The sequence below is a fragment of the Pinus tabuliformis genome, chromosome 4_2, assembly GCF_031772625.1.
Source record: "Pinus tabuliformis cultivar Carrire ecotype Pingquan chromosome 4_2, CPIR1, whole genome shotgun sequence".
Classification (NCBI taxonomy): domain Eukaryota; kingdom Viridiplantae; phylum Streptophyta; class Pinopsida; order Pinales; family Pinaceae; genus Pinus; species Pinus tabuliformis.
The window spans coordinates 448,943,462-448,965,692 of NC_142304.1; positions in this window are offsets into that span (position 1 = coordinate 448,943,462).

The window sequence follows — 22,231 nt, forward strand, 5'->3', positions numbered from 1 at the left end:
AAACCCAAACCATATATGTCTTCTTATACAGGAAGCATGAATACAGGGGAGCTTATTGAGTGGATCACAGAGATGGATAAATTATTTGAGAATGAAGAGATGGATGAAGAGAAAAATGTTAAGCTTGGTGTAACTAAGTTAAAGGATCATGCAACTCTCTGGTGGGATAATGTATAGGCAAAGAGAAGGAGAAAGAAGAAGCAGAAGATTAAAAATTGGGACAAGATGGTGGTGAAACTCAAAGGTAAGTTTTTGTCGAAAGGTGCCGAAAGGTTACCAGCTTATCGTTTTCAAGAGTATGCAAAACCTTAGGCAGAGAGCTATGATAGTCAAGGAGTACACAAAAGAATTCTACAAGGTAAATATAAGGGCAGGATATGTATAAGAGTCTATAGAGAAGACATTGAGATATATAAATGGTCTTAGATTTGACATACAATATGCAATTAGTGTATTCTCACCCAAGACAGTAGAGGAGGCATATCAGTTGGATTTGAAGGCTAAGGAGAAACTTGTAAGGAAGAAAGCTTGCAGAGGTAAGAGTGTTTTCAAAGAAAGAGGGAAACAAACAAACATAGGGATATCTACTGCACCAAGATATGGAGCTAGTAGCTCAAGTCCACAACAACAACAAGAGGGAGAATCCAAAGGCCAAAGATCCTTTTCTAGAGGATGAGGAAGAGGCAGAGGAAGAGAGGTTCGTTGCTATAGATGTGGTAAGCTTGGACACATGGTGTATAATTTTCTAGAGAACAGAGAGACAGGGCAAATGAATGATGTCGTTGCTCCAGTAGATGAGGAAAAAGCAAAGGTGTGGGAAGCTGAGAATGTGTCAGAGGTAGGAGAGGCCTTGCTAATGAAAAAGGTGTTGATTAAGTAGGAGAAAGAGGTTGTTGAGTTAGTCTAAAGGAGAGCCTTATTTTGAACTGTTTGCAAATTTCAAGGGAAGTGTTGTAAAGTGGTGATTGACAGTGGAAGTACTGACAACCTAGTGTGTACAGAGGTTGTAGAAAAATCGAAATTGAAGAATAAAAATCATCCAACACCCTATAAGGTGTCTTGGCTACAAAAAGGGAATCAATTTTTGGTGAATGAGTAGTCTAATATAGAGCTTTGGATTGATAACTATAAGGATAAGATTTTGTGCGATGTAATGTCGATGAGCGTATGTCATTTTTTCTAGGGAGGCGATGGAAGTTTGACAGAGGTCTTGTACATGATGGTAAGAGGAATACTTATAAGTTTTAGAAGGATGGCATCAATCATACCTTACTTCCATTACAAGAAGAAGGGACTTCTTAAACCAGTGATCGAAAGGCTTTGGCAATGCATGGCAAGAATTTTTGCAGCAGTTGAAGACAAAGGAGGTAAATCTTGCTATCATTTGCAAATCTAGAGTAGTTCATACTTCCACTACTGTTTATGATCCGCCCTTAGAGATTCAAGAATTGTTGGAGGAATACCATGACATTGTTGGGGATAATTTTCCAAATGAAATACCACCTATAAGGAGTATTAGCCATCATATTGATCTAATACCAGATGTAATTTTTCCCAATAAAGATGTTTATTGCTTGACACCTAAGGAGAATGAGGAAGTTAGGAAACAAGTGCAGGAGTTGTTAGATAAATGCCTTATTCAAAAAATCCTTAGTCCATGCGTAGTGCCTATATTATTGAGTCCAAAAAAGGATGGTGGATGGCACATGAGTACATAATCTAGAGCTTTGAATAAAATCACAATCAGGTATCATTTTCCCTTGCCACATATTGATTGTTATACGAGATTTATGACTGCAGACATAAATATCTCCCTTGGGTTTGATGGCTAACCTAGAACAACATAATGACAAAGGACCCAATGTTTTCCTTAAAGTAATTAGATGAGGGGAAGAAACCTACTTGGAATTTGCCGTATGTTTTGCTCCTTCTTTGGCTTGAATGCTCTAATCCTAGCTCAAGCTGCCAAAATTAGAACTTTCACAATCATACAACACATGCCAAGAAACTATGAGATCTATGTAGCATCATCTATCTACTTCATTCAACAGATCGACATGGTATTGAAATATATGAAATAACGACATCACATATAGGAAAACAAGAGAACTCTTTGTATTGATATAAATGGAGTGAATTACAACCATAAATAGGTGTCAATCTTGTAGAAGAGCTCCTCCAAGTTGTTGACTTATCCTTCCTTTGTCACAAAGTGCACCTCCAATCACCCTAAATGCATGAAAGGATAACTCTTACAACAACAAAATAAGGGTAGAATCACTCTCCAAAAGCCAACCTCTTGCATATGGAAGGTTGTAAACATATAAAGGAGTGGGGTAAGTTAGGAGTTCTTATCATTTTACCAATCATGGGATTGAGATCCACTCTTGATGGGAGGATCAGATCTAAGGATAAGGGATGGAAACTTCAAGGTAGGATAGGATAGTATTCGATAGTTTTATTTTAGGTAAATGGTTACAACAGATCCTGGAATCTTTGGAAATGGAGACTTCAGGGATCTCTCTCTTTTTCTCTAATTTCTAGGACCAACACAAGTGCAAGGAAGGAAACCTATAGGTGATCAACGCAGGCCACAGTGGAGCAACCTGTAGGTGAGCATTGTCTAGTAAGAGGCTAGGGTTCATTGGTCCTAAAACTAGCTCAGATGATGTAGTTCAGGGCATAAATTGTGGGGAATGAGAGATTCATGCATAGATCTTTGTGTAATTATGATTTAAAGGTGGAATAGGATGTGAATGATCCTATTAGGAGGTTGATTGATAAGATGAGACAAAATATCCTATAACAGAGTGCCCCCTAAAGCGCAATGTCAAAGATGATGATTGATGATTGAAGTGATTTACCTTGTGACAAGTCAGGATCAAGAACAACTGGTGAGATCATCTTCTATTACAATACATTTACATCATGACATATTTGTTGCTCAGGAGGCATACCCATACTCATCACATATGCTAACATTACATGTATAATGATCAAAATACATGTCCATTGATCACTGATGGTGGACCCATGACTGGATGATTGTCAATATCATCATAGCCATCATACATAGTGATCTTTGTATAATCATAAAATTGCAACCCGAATGGCGGAAACTAGATCCAGGGTCTTCTATCTCGTTCACACAACCAACCAATCTACGAGTCTAACCATGTGAATCATTGAGCTGGATTCGAACATGGTAGACACCATTTGATTACTAGCTAAAGAAATCATTCATTAATAGACATGAGAGAAACCATCAACGATGTTAATGGCTCTCAAGGTACTCACGTACAATTCATATGGTGTGAATAAATGAGTTCATGTTTAACACCACACATAATATTTCGGACAAAGGCAAATGATGTAAACTTGTCGCCGATAGCGAGGACACTTTCCATTGATGTATGCAAGCACCAAGGTACCGATGGGTTTTTCTAAGCCAACTTCCTAGATAATGTGCTAATGTCGACAAGAAGTGACCCGTCGCAGGAGGGCGTTAATGTATCCCCCATCAACAACACGAAACAAGTATCATTATTGAGGCATAATGATGCTAATATGGAACTTGACTAGGAAAGGCAAACATGGAATGAAGGCTTAAGAGTATTGTAATGGATATCAACTAAATGAATTATTTTGAACACAACAGTGACACCAAAATGGAGTTCACAACATTGACCCAAAACCAAAATGGAGGTTCTGTGAAGGTATGATGAACCGGAACACAAGAAGATTACCCAACCCAACATCCACGGAGATGAAGTGGAAGAGTGTCATGTTCAAGAGCAACTCATTGCCATTAAAAAATGGAGTACCCTATTTTCCGAATTTCCCCAACCATACTGGTCAATACCTCTTTATTTTTTAACCAGCTTGAGGAGGATAACATATGCTTGATCTGTAATTCCATCCTTTGGATGAATCCCTCATAGTATATTTAACGAACACTAAGAAGGATTGGTTTGGCCTCATCATGATCGACGGGTTCATCATTGTTTGATGTTTTAACGAGTCTAGCAAAGGTAAAACTCCACTTCTTTTTCATGTTTAGAGAGTTTGAAAAAGAGGCAAAAAATCAAACTCCAGCCGTCCCTTTTTGTAGGTAGTCCCTTAGGTCTGAAAAAAGTAGAAAAAAATACCCAATCGAACCTCTTAGCCATGTTCGACTAACGTATTCCTTTTTTGTAGATAGTTTATCTCAGTCTGGAAAAGGGTTAAACTTATACTAAGTAGACATATTTTCATTTACTTTTATGAGTTCGAAAAGGCAAGTGCTTGGAAATATTTTCACGTTTTGGGAGTCTGAAAAGAGCTGAAAGAGGACTCCCAGGGGGTTCCTTTTTTGTGGGTTTAAAGGACCCAAAAAAGAGATAAAAGTATACTCTTTAGTCAAAATCACCTGTGTAAAGCACAACAAAAAATTTTAATAGTTGTCGACCTACTCAGAACAACACAGAAAGGATTCAACGTACCTATTTCATAGTAAAAATGAATCATTACTAGGTAAAAACATTAAATGTGAATGAACTAGTTAATAATATGACCACATATACTCAAAATGACTGTTCATTTTTAACATTTCACATTTACCTCTAGCAGTGAGAGTTTTTAGTACTTTTTCCCTCGATCTTTTGCAGCTGATTGCATCCAATCTAGTGGATGATTTTGAGTACCTTCGCTTCCAGGTAGGAGCTAAAACCTTTTTCATTCTTTATTGTTTACATTTTGTGATTTCAGGCAATTTTTTTGAGTTTTTGAGGGCCCCGGGGTTACAAAATTTCGCCCTAGGACCAATGTAGGCCCAGAGAGTCGAAAAGTGAATTGCACCTAAGGAGTCATGCACTATAGGTAGCGCTACAATGCTCTAGTTTTCTCTCATGGGGTGCATTGGGCGTAAATGTTAAGTTTGTTTATAAGTTTTCTCTCAAAATTTAATAAGTTTTTTTTTTCATGAAAAGGATCCTACTGAATCTCTTGTTGATGTTTCATGGGTTCATCAACACACAATGGCTTTCATATGGAGAGAAAGATAACATGAGGAACATGATTTAAATGCAGCAAATGATCCTGCTGCCCTCCAGGTATTAAAGAATTGTGGATTACTAAAATTCTTCTAGCTTCCTAGTACGAGGCAACAAATGGAGTTGTTGAAATACTTTTTTCATTCATGGGATGTTTAGGCACAAGTGTTTAAGTTTGGGGAACATCTACTCGAGATAAAGGTAGAGGATATCTACTTTCTGAGAGGATTTTCCATGAGGGGTTCCCCCATAACTCCTAGGTGGGAGAAGTAGTGGGGAGACAATGAAAGGTTATATGGCCACCTATTTTAGACCTTGAGCCCAACCAACAAAGGATGGAAAGATCAATATAAAATATGTAATCTGGTTACCTTTGAGAACAATCCTATTCATTATTGCAAGATTAGCAGGTAGCTCCACATTGTATGTGGCAAGAAGATCATATATGTAATATGGATTGGAGTGACTAGAACCAACACTCTTCAACTCAAGTGAGGGAGTTATGGTCAAAATGAAAGAACAAATGACTAAGGCAAAAGAAGGAAAACTAAAGAATTTTGGATATGGTGTGATCTTATTTTATTTTTCATTAGAACGGGTTCCATTACTTCAACCTCAACATATCATACTTGAGACTATTGATCTAAGGGTGTAATGGATGAGGAGGTGGATAGATCACATGTCCCGACATGCAGGTTCGTTGGCGTTCAGCTTCTCACCAGCCTTCTTTGGGTGGTTGCACAAACATTTTATCATGGTTAATGACTATCCTTACACAAGAGTGAATTTATGTGATGAGCCTGAGCTCATGCTTCCTAAGGGTGAGGAATGGGGTGCTTTAGGTAAGAAATTTTTACCTTTTAAGTTTTGGAAGTTTTACATTTTTTTTTTTTTTTAATGTTTCTAAGACTATACTATTGATGTTTCATGCAGATGTGGGACTAGTTCGACATATTGGTGCTTCATATCTCCGTCATGTAAAGGAACAGCAACAAGAGGTGGAATTAGAACCATCATAGGTCACTGCAGTGGGACGGGATATGCTACGATATCTAGATGTAGAAGAGGTCCTATCAGAGGTAGAGCACCACATGGAAGGGTTGACACATGGAATTGATGATACCGCAGTCGATCATCTTCCATTTCTACTTCAACGATACATCATATGAGTGCCTAGTCATATCGATCAACTATTGTAAAAGATGGCTCATGTAGTGTCATTCTATCATGAGCACCATTGATTATGTCACTTAGATCCTGCAACTAGTTTTTGATATGGGCGATGTATGCCATATGTGTCTTGGGCACAAATTTTTGTAAAACCAAACTTATATATATTCACTATTTTTAGGTTTCTATTTTATTTTCAATATGATGTGATGTGAATTTAAAATTAAACATTCATTTCAAATGTCTATTTAGAACATGATTAGCTAGGGAATCTATCGATGTATTTAGATTTCTATAAATGTGTTCATATTGTATGAAATCAAAATGTCTTTCTAGAAGGTGTACTCTTAAAACCATGCATAATATGGTGAGACTTCTAAGAGAATAGACATCGGCAAGTTGTAGTAATACAAGTTGTGAATCAAGTTTTATGACTAAACGACAAAGACCATGTGCAATAGCATCAGAGAGTAGCTCGACCACTATGCTATACTCAGTGATACTATTGGTGGAGCGACTAATAAAAATCCCTTGCAGACTAACTAACTCATCATTTGGAGCAAACATAGCCCATGCTATGGAAGATAGGTTTCGAGTAATACGACTGGCACCAACAACATAATCGATGAAAGTTTCAAGGGATACCCACATTTGTAAACCAAACGTAAAATGGAATCAATAAAAACCGTGTGAAACTCTGAAAAGACACACTGCATACACACTCAACAAACCTATAGACAATATGTACACAGTGAAAACTACACTTGAGATAAATTATAGTATTTTTTGAGGTACAACCCGTTTCTAGAATGCGCCAAGGGAACTCCATCAAGATCAACTAACTCATAGGCCCCTTTTGCAAGGACTCGCTGGACAATGTATGGACCTAAACACGTGGGTTGAAACTTCCCTAGACATAATTTATCATACTCCTGGTCATATAACAGGAAAAGGTCCCCTTCCAAGAAGACACGAGGCTTGGCACTCTTGTCATACTATGCCTTGATGCGTCTTTTATGACCTTCGTTAGTCGTAGCAGCATCACGATGGGTTTCATTTGAATGAGTCAGATGTAAAAGATGCTCCTCTTCTATGGAAGTGGCAGGAAGAAGTTCAATAATTAGTTTCAATGATGGAATCTCACATTCAATGGGGAGGATAACTTCTAGACCATATACCTACTGGAAGGGTGTGAATATGGTAGTCGTCCTAATTGAGGTTCAGTGTTCCACAAAGCAGCATAAATGAAGAAATGCCAATCCAATTTGTGGATCCTTACCATGCGTTGAAGCGTCATCTTAAGAACTTTGTTGATGGCCTCAACATGTCCATTTGATCCAAATGGAAAATGGCATCAACCCATGGTATTCATCCACCCATGTTATTCATCCACCCATGGTATTGTAAGTGACATCCACCCATGGTATTTATCCACCCATGGTATTGTAAGTGACATCCACCCATGGTATTCATTCACCCATGGAATTGACCTGTGGTATTATGACATTCACCCATAGTATTCATTCAACCATGGAATTGACATGTGGTATTGTGACATCCACCCATGGTATTCATTCACCCATGGAATTGACTCGTGTTATTGTAATTCAAAAATACTATAAGTAACAAGTCTCATTTTGTAAAAGGACAGTTTGTCCGCCACAATGTAGCTTTTATAGTTATTCTCCATTTTAATTAAAAAATTCTTTGTGGTTTTTTTCATTGAGCATTCTCCTCTTTTTCTTTTGGAATTTCAATTTTTCGGATCTTGGGGGCCTTCCCCCAATATCCATTTCAATCTTTTAGATCTTGAGGGCCTTCCCCTAAGATTCGGATTAGTGGTATCAGAGTAGGTTACCATTCCATGGGAATGAGGGTTTCATGCATATTTCAGTTTCAAATTTTTGCAGCAATATTCAACAAACTTTAGGCATGTACGGAAAACTCCACAGAGCACTTTCTTGGGCCAAGCAAGAAGAATTTTTCTTTTTTTTCATTTTTTTGCCAATTTTTTTTGGTCAGTGAGTTTGCAGATCATATCTGAAACATTTGTTGCAATATTTATTAAAAAAAATAACATATCTGGATTCCTTACAAAAAAATACCAAATTTCGAAAAAACAATCAGCAGAATCAGAGTCGGGATGAGGGAGATATCGCTGATTTAAAATCAGCTATGTTGTAGAATTTTTTTTTCTAACGACAACTCGTGGACGAAAACTCTCTTATCATTTTTTAAAGTTTTTTGTGTGGAATTTTAGAAAAAAGGACTGTAGATCTGAGCTCCTCTTGAAAAATCACCCAATTTCAAAAAAAAATGGGTCGAATCGGAGTTTAGATGTGGGAGATATCACTGATTTAAAATCAACTATTTTTTTTAGAACTTTTGTGGCGGCAGAAAAATTGCAGTGCGAACCTGAGATTCTAGAGTGTCCAGATAAGGATTTCCAACACATGAGAAGATGCAAAATGGTCCTTCTTCTTCCAAAAATAGGTTATAATAAATATTCTGAGTTATATTGACCAAGTTATGTCCATTTTAATTCTGGAGCACATTCAGAGTGGGTTCCCATTGGAGAAGTGCCCACCCACCCCACTTTTGTAGGCACCTACTTCACATTCATCAGTTTCATCATAACAACATTCGGCTTGGGTTATTTGGAGACGTGCCCTCCCAACCTAGGTTATGTAGGCACCTGCTACTTCATCAACAACCAACATCATGGTTATGGGTCAACCGCACAAAATCCTTGTCATCAAGGTCCATTTGCTAGGCCGCACACTATTGGTGTCACAGTTGGTCACAAGTATTACATGGTATCCCTATCCTCAGATCTTTGTTTGTCATTGTTATTGGTCATCCACAAACCCACACTTCATCGAAGTCCATTTTCTAGGTCGCACACTATCAGTATCACAGTTGGTCGCAAGAATTGCAGGGTATCTCTATCCTCGGATCTTCATTCATCATGGTTATGGGTCATCCACAAACCCACACTTCATCGAAGTCCATTTACGAGGCTGCACATTGTCAATATCACAGTTGGTCACAAGAATTACAGGGTATCTCTATCCTTGGATCTTTGTTCATCATGGTTTTGGGTTAACCACATAAAACCCTTCTCTTTAGTGGCTCTTCATATTCAACAAAGGCTTCACAGGAGGGAACTTCATGCAATGGGGACTATTGCTTCTTAACGAGGGAGCAATGATCGAAATGGAAAATGGCATCAACCCATGGTATTCATCCACCCATGGAATGTACCCATGGTATTGTAAGTGACATCCACCCATGGTAATGTAAGCGACATCCACCCATGGTATTCATTCACCCATGGTATTTGCCAATGGTATTGTGACATCCACCCATGGTATTCATTCACCCATGGAATTGACCCATGGTATTGTGACATCCACCCATGGTATTCATTCACCCATGGAATTGACTCGTGGTATTGTAACTGAAAAATACTATAAGTAACAAGTCACATTTTGTAAAAGGACAACTTGTCCGCCACAATGTAGCTTTTACAGTTATTCTTCGTTTTAATAAAAAAATTCTTTGTGGTTTTGTCCATTGGGAATTCTCCTCCTTTTCTTCTGGAATTTCAATTTTTCAGATCTTGGAGGCCTTCCCCCAAGATCCATTTCAATCTTTTAGATCTTGAGGGCCTTCCCCTAAGATCTGGATTACCGTTAGCCTAAGGATAGTAGGGAGTGGAACTTTCATGGGAAAGTCCCAGCTTAGCAGTCAGTTCGGTCATAATATGATTCTAAAAATGTTTTCTGTGATCCATAACTACTACTTTTGAAACACCAAACCATGTGATGATGTGGTTGAAAAATAAGTATGCAGTCATTTCATCGGTGTTGTTAAATGTAGGCATTGCCTCAACCCACTTATTACAGTAGTCAACAACGATAATAATATAACCATACCCCCTGACTAAGTGAGGGTTACATGTCATGAAGTCGATACCCCATTTCGCAAAGGGACCAACATCGATAATGGGATGCAATGGAGTGGGCAAAGCACAGGTCTTACTATCATATATTTGGCATGCATGACACTTTTGGACAGCGAAAATGCAGTCTGAAAAGATGGTAGGACAGAAAAAACTAGCACGTAAAAACATTGGGCGGTAGCATAACTAGATAAATGTTCGTCGCATGCCCTTGTGTGGCATTCGTTTAATAATTTCTCAACTTCATCAAGTGTGAGACACCTTCGTAATATTGTATCAATACCACAACGATAAATGGTGTCATCGATAATAACGTAATTTTGGGCTTGGTAACGAATACGTCGTTGCTTCGAGTGAGAGGTATTAGACCATAAAGTCTTGGTCTGGAGATAAATCAGGAAATCTCCATACCATGGGTCAAATGACAAGATAAGAAAAAATGAATCCTCGGGAATAGAATCTTCAGATGTAGATTCTAAATCAGAGAAATGGAGATCGCACATTAGTTCCACGAAAACTAGGGATTTCTTCAACTTTGATTTGATGAACTCTAGGTCGAATTCTTGTAAGATAACAATCCATTTCGAGTACTTTCCCCCATTAATTTACGTGACAAAATGTATGTCATAGGGTTGTAATATGAAACGATCATAGTCTTCCGAAGCAGGATGTAATGGTGAAATATTTGAATGGCTTAAACAATTTCCAAAGCCAACGTTTCTACATGGGAATATCAGATCTCAATATCGTTGAGATTCCGACTCAAATAGTAAATGGGATTTTCAGTCCCTAAATCATCTTCTTGGACCAATACCATTGCTATAGTAGAAATGGTAGTAGCAAGATACAAGAAGTAATCACATTGACAGTCAGGGGGATATAGAATAGATGCCTAAATCAATACATCCTTCAGAGCATCAAATGCTTTCTGAGTTGCATCATCCCAATGAAAGGGAACCCCTTTTTTTAGTAAGCGAGTGAATCCTTTGGTCAATTCATCATAGTTAGGGACAAACCTTCGTAGGAAGTTAGATTTCCCTTGAAGTAGTTGAAGCTAAAATAATGAAGAAGGTGCATGAAAATCAACAATTGCATGACTTTCAATGGATATATACGAATTCCTTGTTTTGAAAAAAAAAAAAAACAAAAACAAAAACTAAGAGTCAACCATAACTGACACAAAACACACATTTGTGTGGGTTAAGGTGAATATTATCATGTCTACAACAAAGGGAAATAGCCTGAAGATGCATCAGGTGATCAGTTCGATGTTTTGAGTGAGTAGGGAGGTCATCCAAATATTGTTGAACGATGTGTTTGATATCATGAAAATATTAATCCATGGCACGTTGAAATGCGGCCCCAACATTATTCAAAAAATAGGATTTTCCTATAAGTGAAAGTACCCCAAGGACAAATAAAAGCAGTTTTAGGTTGGTCCATCAGGAGAATGTTGATTTGATTATAACTCGAAAATCCATCCATAAATGAATAAATTTCACAGCTAGCATAGTCATCAACAATCTAGTCAATAAATGGGGTGGGATAATTATCCTTCATACATGCATGATTCACATCCCGATAATCAACGCACACTTGAATGGTGCCCTGTTTCTTCATGAAAAGGACTACATTTGACACCCAATCAGTTAAAGGAACGAGGTATATGAAACCAGCTTGAAGAATATTTTCAACTTCAACCATAATACTGGTGGCCTTCTTGGGATGGATCAGACAGAGGCGTTGTCGAACTGGTTTGGCATCAAGATATGTCTTAATTTCATGTACAACTATATTTTGGTTGATACCTAGCATCTCCTCATATGTCTAGGCAAACACATCTCGAAACTCATGAAAAAGGGATCGCCTACGTCTCGATCTTGGATGGAGAACAAGATGCTCCAATGTGTAGGTTTTCAACAACACTTGGCTTGATGGAAATGTCAAGAGGTATTGTTTCTTAGATATTCAAAATGTTCTTTTCTAAATCGACCTCATAAATGGACACAAAATTTGTAAAAAGTTTGACAGAATAGGGCAATTGTACATCGCTAAGGTTATCTTCAATGGAATCAGGTAAGGAGGAACAATGATGATGTTCATCCCACAATGCATCATCTGACATCATGATTTCCATGATGCTTTCGTTGGTAGGGAATACATGCGAGAAAGGATCACAAGATGTACCATAGCCCAACGATCTTTCTACACATTTAAGAAAATAAAAATAGGAAAATTCACAATTCAAATAAATGGCTTCGTAATCTAGCTCAATAGGGCTTAAAAGCATTTAGTCACCAAAACTTTGGATGTCAGTTTCTTCTAGTAGAATCCATGGATCGGCTAGGATAGTAGAAGATAATATCATGTTTATATAGGCTACCGAAGATGAGTTGTCGAGAAGTAGAGGAGAAGGGAGTAAAAAGGTCCCCATAAGTGAAGAATCCTTCAACAATCCAACTCCGACATGATGATATGATTGTAGGGTTTCCCCCACAAGATGGACACTTTCAGCAACATGTGAATCAAAGGAAAAAAATGTGAGTTGGTCTATGGCTACAATCTCGTCTTTATGAGGAAAGGCGATCATGCAAAAGTAAGTCGAAAAGACAGCAATCATGGCATAAACCCATGTACATCCTAATAGAATATTGTAATAGAGAAGTCCATCAATAACTTTGACTTCTATGGACACAGTTTTTCCCCCTAATTCAACTTGTAGGGAGTTTAAAATCCCACAAGGTTTATATGTTCTCTCATCAAAGGCCTCCAATATAGTAGGTGACTGACTCAGTTGAGGAGAACCAGTCTCCTTCCAAAAATACATGGACATAATGCAAGTCGAGGCTCCCCCATCCATGACAGAATGATGAATGTTCTTACCACAGACAATGACTTGAATTATAAAATCTCATTGAGCTGGAAGCCGAGGGGTATAGTTTTCATGAGAGAAAACAACAAGGTTGGAATTCGATGGATCCACACATCTGATAACTGAAATTAAAGTCCTCTTTTGGGTGGGGCAATTCTACAACACCTCAAGATTCCACATAGTTAATGGAGACTGAGACAAGTATTCAACTACGTTATAATTCTGAGCAGCTCTTACAGAAGGGTTGAAAGTGGACTTATGAATAACACCCTTTGGAATTTTGATAGTCAATTCAGTGGGAATCAATGACAGAGTGGGATCTAACGAGGATGGTACCGAACTAGCAATTTGATCAGTAGCTTGGCCATTCAGTAGATTCGCATTCCCATAATCCTTGTTCTAAGTAGCCACCAAAAAATCATATCTCAACTTTGAAGAGGAAAGCATCAAAACTGTGTTAGAGGAAGATGGTTCCCAAGCAACCATATGAGTCTCTAGATTAGGAAACGGGTCAGTCAACACTACAGGAGAAGTGGAATATTTAAGAATTTGATTCACTTAAGCATGGTGAGGACAATCATATATAAAGTGTCCCTCGCTGCAAATCAAGAAGGGATATCGAGGCTTATGTTTCTCATCAAAAGACCGGTTTGTTTGTTTTGGAGAGGGATCTTTCTTCTTCTTACCTTTTCCTTTCTTCTTGCTTCAAGGTTGTTGTTGAGACTTGCCTTTATCAAAAGAAACAACATTTATCTCGAACGCAGAAGCCGTAGGAGGGTGGGATTGATGGTTTTGAGTAGATACGGGAGGAGAAATACCAGATGGTTTGCTCATTATCTGCATGCCGATAGAACCAATAATGCCATCAACAACATGAGATTCTTTACTAGGAAAAAGAGGAGTAACAATATTCTAAGGTCTCAGAGTGTTTGGTATCTTATCATAGAGCGTTCCAAATTGGGTATGAACCAAGTCCAAATATTATGCACGAGAAATTACTTTCTCTTCATTCACGTTTCCACCTTTTTCCACATCTTCTGTTACAAGTGCCAACAAATATTTGGTGAACCATTTTGCAACCAATTGAACGGGAACATAAGTTTTGACCAATCGCCGATGATGCCTCCACTCATGAATGTGATCTAAAATGTGAGTGGAATCTGATTGTTTGAAGTAGGTTAATAGTTTCATTCCAATTTCGTATCTGATGGGAAACTAGAAATGCGTGAGGAAGGTTGTGGCTAAGGTACTAAAATCATGGAATGAAGCTCTGGGTAATTCAATATACCATTTAGCAGTGGTAACTGTAAGTGTTCTTTGGAAAAGACAAAGTCAAGTAGAATCATCATTAAGGAAGTTTAATGAAAACCATAGATGATACATCACGACAGGTATTCTTCTAGATTCCCATGGAATTTAGGGATTTCAGGAGGAAATTTAGTAGGAATAATTGGCCACCAAAGTGAATGAGAGATGGGGTCATTGGTGAGCTGAGTCAAATCTAGCAACTCGAGAGTGGCCACAATTGGCAACTATCGATTAAACTCCGACAAAGGATGTCCTGGGTATGGAGTAATAGCTTGGGAAACAGCTACTTGCATTCTTGAATAAGGAGGGTTCCGATAATAAGGAACCTAGTTACCAGAATAAGGAGGGTTCTGATAGCCATAATACAAATGACCTTGTTAACCAGCCCCAAGATAACAATGAATTTGCTGGCCTTCAAAAAGCACCTGAGGAATACCCTCATAAAGTCTATACTGTTGCCTGATGGGAATTTTCATTGTCCCATGATAAAGAGGGTTTGATTGATTCTATTCCATACCATACATAGTCTTCCCTACTGGAATTTGAGGAATACCTTGTGCAAGCAATTGAGATTGCAAAGGAACTTGTAAAGGCTAAGTAAGTGGAACCTGAGAGGTACCAGATACTGAAGGAATGGGTTGAGATGTGATCGTAGCCTATATAGGTTGAGTTACATGAATTTGAGATTATTGAGGTACTGATTGAGGAATAGGAATTTAAAATGATGGTACAGGTTGGGAAACAAATGATGAACCCAACATCAAACCAGGTTGAATGGGAAAAGTAGGTTGCCAAACACTAGTAGAAATCCCAGGATAACGAGGACTATAATAAGGTTAGTTACCAATATGAGGTGTACCAACAACATGTTGCCCTCCTACCAAAAGAGGAGGGGATGATGGAGGAAAATTCCCTCCATGTGGAGGGGGACCCAACATAAGGGTAGTTAGGCTATTGAAGAAATCCTTGCCTACTAACATAGGGGCCAGGCTGTTGTTCAATTGTCGGTGTAGGAGGAGGAGAATGAGCAAGTTGAGTAGCACTCATAAGAGCAACACCAGATGGAATTATTGAAGTGGATGACATGGGGGATGTCCATAAACTGGAAGATGCACTAGAGAAGGTACCAGACAAAGACTAATAACCAGGTGGGATGGATGGGCCACCATACAAATGTACCTATGGTGATGTAAAAAACATAGATGTGGAAGCGACATTTGAAGTCTCAATCATAGTGGTATATGCAGGATGAGAATCCATATCATTTCATGTCATGGTCGATAATCCCAATGTGGATTTCCGTGTGAAATTCGTGGGTAATTCAAAAGAACCAGGTAAAGGATTTTTTTCAAGAGGTGAAGGAGGAAGAAGAGGATGGTTTGGATAAAGGAAGATTCCCTCCAAATGAGTAGAAGGATGAGGCTCTTCTTGTGGAATATCATCTATACTCACAAGTCTAGGTGGAAGTGGTTCATCGTTGGGGCCAATATATATAGTAGGTGGATCTGTTCGAGACAACGGAAGAGAAGATGAAACACTTGAAGTAATAGTAAATGATGACTGAGGCTCCTCAGGTTCAATGAACTCAACAAATAAAGTCTCAGGTCATATTGTATAACCTCATAGAACAAAGTCTCAAGTAATTCAGTATCGGTTGTGTTTATTTCACTAAAAAGAGTAGATGTAATCTCAGGTTCGGTACTCAAGGGGATAGATGATTCTAGCTTATCAGATTTAGGAGGAGGACTAGAAGTAGTTCCCGAGTTTCCTGATTTAGTAGTTTGCATTATTTTATGCTTCTGACGACGGCCAGGAGTAGCCTCTGGTGGAAGAGGAGGCTTATTTTTCATTCTTTGTGAAAAATAGAGTGGAGGATCTTGTTGTTCCACGTTGAATAGTAAATTTTATTAAAACAAAAAGAAATAAATCAAAAAGAGGGTAATCTAGGCATAAAGGATTACCAAGCAACCGTGAATTGCAATATACACCTTGGCGAACCAAGGACTTAACGTATAGTAGCCAATCTCCCTAAATAATGTGTTTGGTGTATCATGGCTTACAAGGCGGCAGGCTTGGTTACCTATGGATGGATAGCAACCTATTGGGGACTCCCAAAATATAAGCGACAGTACATGGTAGTGAAGTCCATAGTAGTGTTGTCTAATGTGTAATCGTTTGATGAGAGAATTCCCATATACTTTACTTGCGTGGAGAACCACCAATATTCTTGAAGGTACATGGAGAACGGTCTTATACACTCACATACATGGAACGAGATTTCACCCCCAGGATGAAATGTTGGCAAACAACGAAAGCTCCTACATTTAACGATGTCGAAACACGTCTTTAGCCTAGACCTCTATGTGTTTCTGTTAATGTTACAAATGCTCCTTAGGTTCATTCAGTAAATTTTAAGTTGATCTTGAATTAAGTTTCAGCTTCATTTCTCACCATGAATTCACGTGAATTCCCTAAAATGGAAATCTAACATGAGGAAATGGAATATTTCTCTTCAATGTAAATCTAGCTAAGGAAGGGAAGAAACAAACAATACGAAGCATAGAAAATGTAGCAAATAAGATGCTTAACGCAATTACCTTTTCTTGCAACTGTTCCCAAATCAATATGGATGAAAAACCCTAAATGCCAATGCAATATTTTTTTCTTTTCACCACACTTAATTTTCAAAATGAAGAAAACTAAGATGTAAATGTTTAATCACTGATTTAGATGCACTTTTTAGAATGAGGACTAGAAAAAAAATCCATCGAAGCAATCAATGATCAAATGAAACAAGTTTGCAAGCGACCTATTGATAAGAATACAAAAAAATTAAAAGAAATTCTTACCAAGGAAATCAACCACACATGCAAACCAAATGGAGGCTCGAGAGAGACCATAATACACTCAAGACTCAGGGAAGGTCATCTCGAAGTAGATTGATCAAATCAACACTAAGAAAATAAGGCAAGTTTTGTGCAAGAACATGGGTTAGCATAGGTACAGAAGAGGCACCAGTTCTCTGCAACACAGGCATAGAGAGGGCCCATGTGTGGTGCAACGCAAGCACGGAGAAGGCCCATGTGAGGTACAATGCTCTGTCAGCATAACAGAGGGTGTGTTGGTCCTGAGAAAGAGGATTTTGACACAAAAAATGCAAACAAGACTCAATGCAATCAATTTGTAGGTTTGTTCTTGGCTGATTAAAGCGACAAAGGTCTATGATAGAGGTGAATCAACATAATGGATAAAGAAACCACCAAGGGAATACACCATTCCTCAATAGAGTCACCAATTTGTTATATGGGATTTATGACCATGGACAGAAATATCTCCCCTAGGTTTTGATGGCTAACCTAGAACAACAAAATGACAAAGGACGCAATGTTTTTCTTAAATTAAGTAGATGAGGCGAAGAAACCTACTTGGAATATGTTGTATGTTTTGCTCCTTTTTTGGCTTGAATGCTTGAATCCTAGCTCCAGCGGCCAAAATTAGAACCTGCACAACCAGACAACACAAGAAAAGAAACTGCAAGATCTATGAACCATCATCTATCTACTTCATTCAACAGATCGACATGGTATTGAAATATATGAAATAAGGACATCACGTATAGGAAAAGAAGACAAATATTTGTATTAATATAAATAGAGTTAGTTACAACAAAAAATAGGTGTCAATATTGTAGAAGAGCTCCTCCAAGTTGTTGACTTGTCCTTACTTTGTCACAAAGTGCACCTCCAATCACCCAAAATGCATGAAAGGATAACTCTCACAACATCAGCATAAGGGTAGAATCGCTCTCCTAAAGCCAACCTCTTTCATATGGAAGGTTGTAAATATATAGAGAAGTGGGATACATTTGGAGTTCTTATCCTTTTGCCAATTTTGGGATTGAGATCCACTCTTGATGGGAGGATGAGGTCTAAGTATAAGGGATGGAAACTTCAAGGTAGGATAGGATATGATTCGATAGTTTTATCTGAGTTAAATGGTTACGACAAATCCTGGAATATTTGGAAATGGAGGCTTCGAGGTTCCTCTCTTTTTCTTGAATTTCTAGGACCAATGCAAGTGCAAGGAAGGAAACCTATAGGTGATCAATGTAGGCCACAGTGGAGCAGCCTATAGGTGAACATTTTCTAGTAAGAGGCCATGGTGTGTTGGTCCTAAAACTTGCTCAAATGATGTGGTTTAGGGCATAAATTATGGGGAATGAGAGAGTCATGCATAGAGCTTTGTGTAATGATGATTTAAAGGTGGAATAGGATGTGAATGATCCCATTACGAGGTTTATTGATCAAATGAGACAAAATATCCTATAACAGAGTGCCCCCTAAAGTGCAATGTCAAAGATGATGATAGATGACTGAAGTGATCTACCTTCTGACAAGTGAGGATCAAGAACAACCGACGAGACCATCTTCTATTACAATACATTTCTAGAGCCAATGTAGGTGCAAGGAAGGAAACCTGTAAGTGATCAACACAAGCCACATTGGAGCAACATGTAGGTGAACGTTGTCCAACAAGAGGCTAGGGTGTGTTGGTCCTAAAAATGGCTCAGATGATGTAGTTCATGGCAGAAACTGTGGGGAATGAGAGAGTCGTGCATAGGGATTTATGCAATGATGATGTAAAGGGGGAATATGATGTGAATGATCCCATTAGGAGGTTGATTGATCAGATGAGACAAAATAACCTATAACATTGACAATTTGTTGGATTGTTTAAGTTGTGCTAGTTGGTTTTCAAAAATTGATTTGAAAAGTGGATACCATCATATTAGAATCAGAGAGGGAGATGAGTGGAAAACTACCTTTAAAACTAGTGAAGGATTGTATGAATGGATGGTTATGCCATTTTGATTGTCCAATGCACCCAGTACATTCATGATACTGATGAATGAGGTATTGAAAGAATTCATAGGGAAATTTGTAATTGTTTACCTAGATGACATCTTAGTTTATAGTTAGTCAAAGGAGGAACATCTACGACACTTAAGGTATGTGTTGGAGATATTACAATAGGAAAAATTACTTATAAATTTGAATAAATGTTCCTTTTTAAATTCAAAGCTTGTATATTTAGTATTTGTCATTTCTAGGGATAAGTTGAAGATGGATCCATGAATTTTAAAGGCTATTGTTGAATGGCCCTCTCCCATAAATATTTTTGAAGTTAGAAGTTTTCATGGTTTGGTGAGTTTTTACAGGAAATTCATCAGGAACTTCTGCAAAATGAGCACCCTAAATTGAATCAAAAGGGTCAAGTACTTGCAGAGTCTTAAATTTGCTTTAAAGCACATCAATGGGTAGTCTAATAAAATTGCAAATGCTTTAAGCAAGAGACAATTATTATTGCAGGAAAGTTAAATTCAAGTGTTGAGATTTGATTTTATGAAGGAATTGTTTGAGAATGATGTATATTTCAAAGAGGCTTTTGAAGCTTGTAAGAACCCGACTTCTCAAAATTGAAGCCCATGGATTAACTATATGATCCAAGATAGACTACTCTTTCAGAACTAGTTGTGTATTCCCAATTGTTCCATGAGGGATAATTTGATTAAAGAAAAACACAATGGAGGCCTTGGAGGAAATTTTGGGTAGGAAAAGACTTATGATCTATTGAAAAGACATTATTACTGGCCAAATTTGAGGACTGATATGTAGAAGTTTGTAAAGAGATGCAGATCATGTCAATATGCCAAAGAAAGAAGCCAAAACACTAGATTGTATACCCCATTTCCAATCCCAAAAAGGCCTTGGGATTCGGTGAGTATGGATTTTATTTTAGGACTACCAAGGACTCAAAAAGGTAATGATTCTATCTATTTTATTGGAGATATATTTTCAAAAATGGATCATTTTATTCTTTGTGTGAAGACTGGTGATGCTAGCCATGTTGCCAATTTGTTCTTTAAAGAAGTGGTAAGACTACATGGAATTCCAAATAGTATTGTTTCAGATCGAGATACTAGGTTCTTGGGACATTTCTGGAGAACCCTGTGGAAGAATTTTTGCATAGAATTGCATTTTAGCTTAGAATATCACCCACAAGTTGATGGTAAACTGAATTAATGCATAAAAGTTTGGGAAATATTCTATGCAGTTTGATTAGAAATCAACCTAAACATTGGGATCAAATTTTAGTGCAAGTTGAATATGCTTACAATGATACTCCCAATAGAAGCACTTGGAAAATCCATTTCAATATTGTGTATGGGATGAACCCAATAGGCGTGCATGAGCTTAGAAATTTAAGAAGAACATAGCAGAGAAGTGTAATAGGAGAAGATTTTGCTACAACCATACAATAAATCCATGATTAGGTAAAGCAAAAACTACATGATAGCAGTCTTAAATATAAGAAAAGGGAAGATCTTAGCAAAAGGGAACATTTGAAGTGGGAGATTTGGTACTTGCGCATTTGTGAAAGGAAAGATTCCCAAAGGGTGAGTACAACAAATCAAAATTTAAGAAGATAGGACCTTGCAGGATCTTGAAGAAAGTTTGTACTAATGCCTATGAACTTGAATTGCCACCTGGAGTTGGAGTTTCAGCAATATTTAATGTAGCTAATCTATATAAGTATGAGCTTAAAACAGAGCAACCAACAAGTGATGAGCAGAAGCAACAGTCAATACAATGGGAAGAGCAGTTGCTAGCAGTTGAACCTTTGTAGCTTTAAAGGATTTTGGACAAGAGATTGATCAAGAAGACCAGGGACAAGGAATATTTTGAATACTTGGTGAAGTGGAAAAGCCTTACAGTTTCAGAGGCAACTCGGATGACTACCACACTCATACAAAAAAGTGGAAATTTTGTTGAAGAAATTACGGACAAGAGTCCATCAAATCCTTGTTCCTTGGGAGTATGATGCAATCGCTTCTATAATTTCCATTGGCTGAGAGGTCAAAATCGTTTACTAGAGGAGTTGGTTCCTCAATGAGTGGTTTGTTAGGAGAATATTTATTTAGATTGTTGAAAATTTGTTATAGTTTATCTAATTTTCCCTAAATTGGTCCTTAGATCCTATATTCATGGATCTGGATCAAATTCTTCAATGTGATCTTATATTCTTTTGATTTAATAAAAATAGAGGAGAGGAAGTGGAGTGAGAGTGGTGTGCGTGAGTTTTATTGATAACCAGTCCTTCTACAATATTTATTTATGATCAATGCACAGTCCCATTTGTAATAACATTGTATTTTTATTGATAGGATTGAAAGGCATTATATGTATATACATCGGTTGTCAGAGTAATTGCAAAAGGAGAGAAAAAGGGTTGTGAGAGAAGGCATGAGGAGGAGGAGCCAAGAGGAGCCGCCTAAAGCCAGAAGAGAGTCGATAGGGGTAAAGCTTTGAACCCATAGATATATAACATAACCCAAGAATGCCCAATACTTAGTTAATTTCATTCTAGACGAAGTTTTTCATATAATGAGACGTGAAACCGTCAATCAGCAAAGGTTGTAATAGAGAATACTTGGAGATTAGAGTGGCAAAGTAGAGCCCGAAAGCCCAGAAACCTAGAAGCTTGGAAGCTCGTAAGTTTTACAAATCGCATTAAAAAAATTGATGCCATGGATTGTCTACTGACGGGAGCTGAAAAAAATGAGAATTTTCCCGTTGCCCGGAGTCGTGAAGCCCAGAGGTAATTCCAATTGAGAGTCATGAATTTCAATGGGTCCTACAATGAAAAGGTGGTCTCTAGTACAAGTGGCTAACAGGTGGAAGTGGGCTAGCCCGGAGGTCTGAATGCCCCTAGTAATTGTGAATTGAAGTTTAAGAAGTGTCGGGCATCGGGATCACGGGTATATGCGATTGAACGAACATTGGAGATATATATATATATATATATATATATATATATATATATATA